Genomic DNA, 4,496 nt, shown 5'->3' with positions numbered 1-4,496 from the left:
AGTGCCAGCACTCACTCGGCCAAAAACGGCGAACATCCGAGCAGCGTTTCCCACTTTCGCATCGGCGTCCCGAAGCCCGCCCCGGCAGACGCGGTTTGCCCTACTCGAGCGACGGTCGCCGGCGATCACGTCGAAAGGCGCCGAATTCGTGCACGAATCGATGCTTCTTGGTCTCGCAGGAGGGCCGCCACTCACTCCTGCAAAAACGGCGAAGATCCGAGTTGCGCTTCCCACTTTTTCGTCGGCGTCCCGAACTACGCCCCGGCTGACGCGGTTTACCGTACTCGTGCGACGGTCGCCGGCGGGCACTTCAAAATACGCCGATTTCGTGGGCGCATTCACGCTGTTTCGCTTCCCCGGAGTGCCAACACTCACTCTGCCGAAAGCGGCGATCATCCGAGCGGCGGTTCCCACTTTTGCGTCGGCTTCGCAAACGGCGCCCCGGCAGACGCGCTCGTGCGACGTACTCGTGCGACGGTCGCCGGCGAGCACGTCGAAAGACGCCGATATCGTGCTCGAATCGACCCCGTTTCGCTTCGCCGGAGTGCTGCCAGTCACGGCGCAGAAAACGGCGAACAAGTGTTTTTTTTTTTTTTTTCCTAGAATTTGTGTTATAGAAGGCACATTTGATATCGGACGATAATTTTCAACTTTATCACGCGCACCGATTTTCGTGTAGAGGTTTGCAAGTTTATGGGAATTTCTCCACTTGGAATAATGCGATTTAGTAGTACTACGAGAACTTCATGGATGTACTCAAGGGTACGGGGCAAGTCAGTTACGTCAACACCTGCAGATTTTTTACACTTCAAACTGAAAATTGTTGGTTGTGAGTCCTCGTGTGATATTAAAGGCCGATTCGCTAACACATAGAACAAAGAAAGAAAGGAAGAAAAAACGCCCGCGCTCGCTCAAGAAACCTGGGTTCGCAACAAGTGGCAACAACAAGCAACCGAGCGAGTGCGCCAAAACCCGTGGCGGCCGAACAAACGCGAAGTCCCAACCGCGTCAGCCGGGGCGGCACGGGACAGGAAAAATCACTTCAGCCGGGGCGGCGGGGCACCGAATAAACCTCGTCACCTCGTCGCAGGATAAAAGAGGAAACAAAAAGTCTAAACAGCGTCTGCTGGAGCGAATGCGTAATAAAACAACAACAACAACAAAAAAAAAAAACACCCGCGCTCAAGAAGTCTGCAATCACCACAAAAGGCGACTGTGACCGAGCAGCGTCAGCCGGGGCCGTGCGGAAACGGAAAAACCGCGACTACCGGGGCGTCGAGGCACCGAAAAATCCACTTCAGCCGCGGCGAAAAAAAAAACAAAAAGAAAGACGGAGGGGGGGGGGGGGAACCACGTCTGCCGGGGCGAAGGAAAAAAAAAACGCGTCTGCCGGGGCGAGCCCGGGTGCGGCACCACCGGGAAAACTGTGGCAAACAGACATGGCGATCGAGTGAGTGGGCCGCCAGCCAGGCTCAGCCAAAAAGTGCAAAGTCCGAACTGCGTCAGCCGGGGCGGCAAAAACCACGTCAGCCGGGGCGGCGCAAAAAACCGCGTCTGCCGGGGCGGCACGAAACCGCGTCAGCCGGGGCGGCGCGAAAACTGCGTCAGCCGGGGCGAAAGAAAAAAAAAAAAAACGCGTCTGCCGGGGCGAGCCCGGGTGCGGCACCACCGGGAAAACTGTGGCAAACAGACATGGCGATCGAGTGAGTGGGCCGCCAGCCAGGCACAGCCGAAAAGTGCAAAGTCCGAACCGTGTCAGCCGGGGCGGCAAAAAACCGCGTCAGCCGGGGCGGCGCAAAAAACCGCGTCTGCCGGGGCGGCACGAAACCGCGTCAGCCGGGGCGGCGCGAAAACTGCGTCAGCCGGGGCGAGCCCGGGTGCGGCACCACCGGGAAAACTGTGGCAAACAGACATGGCGATCGAGTGAGTGGGCCGCCAGCCAGGCTCAGCCAAAAAGTGCCAAGTCCGAACTGCGTCAGCCGGGGCGGCAAAAAACCGCGTCAGCCGGGGCGGCGCAAAAAACCGCGTCTGCCGGGGCGGCGCGAAAACCGCGTCTGCCGGGGCGGCGCGAAAACTGCGTCAGCCGGGGCGAAAGAAAAAAAAAAACGCGTCTGCCGGGGCGAGCCCGGGTGCGGCACCACCGGGAAAACTGTGGCAAACAGACATGGCGATCGAGTGAGTGGGCCGCCAGCAAGGCTCAGCCAAAAAGTGCTAAGTCCGAACTGCGTCAGCTGGGGCGGCAAAAAACCGCGTCTGCCGGGGCGGCACGAAACCGCGTCAGCCGGGGCGGCGCGAAAACCGCGTCTGCCGGGGCGGCACGAAACCGCGTCAGCCGGGGCGGCGCGAAAACTGCGTCAGCCGGGGCGAGCCCGGGTGCGGCACCACCGGGAAAACTGTGGCAAACAGACATGGCGATCGAGTGAGTGGGCCGCCAGCCAGGCACAGCCGAAAAGTGCTAAGTCCGAACTGCGTCAGCCGGGGCGGCAAAAACCGCGTCAGCCGGGGCGGCGCGAAAACCGCGTCTGCCGGGGCGGCACGAAACCGCGTCAGCCGGGGCGGCGCGAAAACTGCGTCAGCCGGGGCGAGCCCGGGTGCGGCACCACCGGGAAAACTGTGGCTAACAGACATGGCGATCGAGTGAGTGGGCCACCAGCCAGGCTCAGCCAAAAAGTGCTAAGTCCGAACTGCGTCAGCCGGGGCGGCAAAAACCGCGTCAGCCGGGGCGGCGCAAAAAACCGCGTCTGCCGGGGCGGCACGAAACCGCGTCAGCCGGGGCGGCGCGAAAACTGCGTCAGCCGGGGCGAAAGAAAAAAAAAACGCGTCTGCCGGGGCGAGCCCGGGTGCGGCACCACCGGGAAAACTGTGGCAAACAGACATGGCGATCGAGTGAGTGGGCCGCCAGCCAGGCACAGCCGAAAAGTGCCAAGTCCGAACTGCGTCAGCCGGGGCGGCAAAAAACCGCGTCAGCCGGGGCGGCGCAAAAAACCGCGTCTGCCGGGGCGGCACGAAACCGCGTCAGCCGGGGCGGCGCGAAAACTGCGTCAGCCGGGGCGAGCCCGGGTGCGGCACCACCGGGAAAACTGTGGCAAACAGACATGGCGATCGAGTGAGTGGGCCGCCAGCCAGGCTCAGCCAAAAAGTGCCAAGTCCGAACTGCGTCAGCCGGGGCGGCAAAAAACCGCGTCAGCCGGGGCGGCGCAAAAAACCGCGTCTGCCGGGGCGGCGCGAAAACCGCGTCTGCCGGGGCGGCGCGAAAACTGCGTCAGCCGGGGCGAAAGAAAAAAAAAACGCGTCTGCCGGGGCGAGCCCGGGTGCGGCACCACCGGGAAAACTGTGGCAAACAGACATGGCGATCGAGTGAGTGGGCCGCCAGCAAGGCTCAGCCAAAAAGTGCCAAGTCCGAACTGCGTCAGCCGGGGCGGCAAAAAACCGCGTCTGCCGGGGCGGCACGAAACCGCGTCAGCCGGGGCGGCGCGAAAACCGCGTCTGCCGGGGCGGCACGAAACCGCGTCAGCCGGGGCGGCGCGAAAACTGCGTCAGCCGGGGCGAGCCCGGGTGCGGCACCACCGGGAAAACTGTGGCAAACAGACATGGCGATCGAGTGAGTGGGCCGCCAGCCAGGCACAGCCGAAAAGTGCTAAGTCCGAACTGCGTCAGCCGGGGCGGCAAAAACCGCGTCAGCCGGGGCGGCGCAAAAACCGCGTCTGCCGGGGCGAATGCAAAAAAAACAAAGAAAAAAGCCCGCGCTTAATCAAAAGAAAACAAAGAAAAAAGCTTGCGCTTAATCAAAAGAAAACAAACAAAAAAAGTTCGCGCTTAAGCCTGGCGGTGGAACCACCGGGGCAAACAGACCTGGCGATCGAGTGAGTGGGCCGCCAGCCGGGGTGAGCCAAAAAGTGCAAAGTCGGAACCGCGTCAGCCGGGGCGGCGCGAAAACCGCGTCAGCCGGGGCGGCGCAAAAACTGCGTCAGCCGGGGCGGCACGGAAAAACGAAAACCGCGTCAGCCGGGGCGGCACGGAAAAACGAAAACCGCGTCAGCCGGGGCGACATCAAAATGAGGAAAAAAAAAAACTGCCTTAGGACACCTGCGTACACTTTCATGCGTTTGGGCATATCTCTCTGTAACACGCGCGCCCCTCGTTACGCGCGGCACTCTGTTTTCTCCGACACCCATATTTCGGCGGCATGTGGCACGCGCGCCCGTCCCTACGCACGGCACACCGCAGTGCTTTCTCGATATTTTTCTTTTCCTCCAACACCGTCATCTATAGGCTTTTAGTGACCTGTTGCTCGTGGCAAAAGTTCGCTAGCTCTGACACCTCTTGCATGCGCACCGTTTTTGCGCACGGTGCTATGCCGCAAAGCACGGCAGTCGCATGCGTTTCTCTCAGGCACCTCTTTTTTGACACAACGCTGTGGTGCTTAGAAACACACCCGCCGCTTTTGCGCACAGAACTCCACCGTACAGCACGGTAGTCACGTTTGTTCCACACGA

This window comes from Rhipicephalus microplus, unplaced genomic scaffold (genome assembly GCF_043290135.1).
Source record: "Rhipicephalus microplus isolate Deutch F79 unplaced genomic scaffold, USDA_Rmic scaffold_383, whole genome shotgun sequence".
NCBI classification, from domain to species: domain Eukaryota; kingdom Metazoa; phylum Arthropoda; class Arachnida; order Ixodida; family Ixodidae; genus Rhipicephalus; species Rhipicephalus microplus.
Note: the sequence above shows the minus strand (reverse complement) of the source record.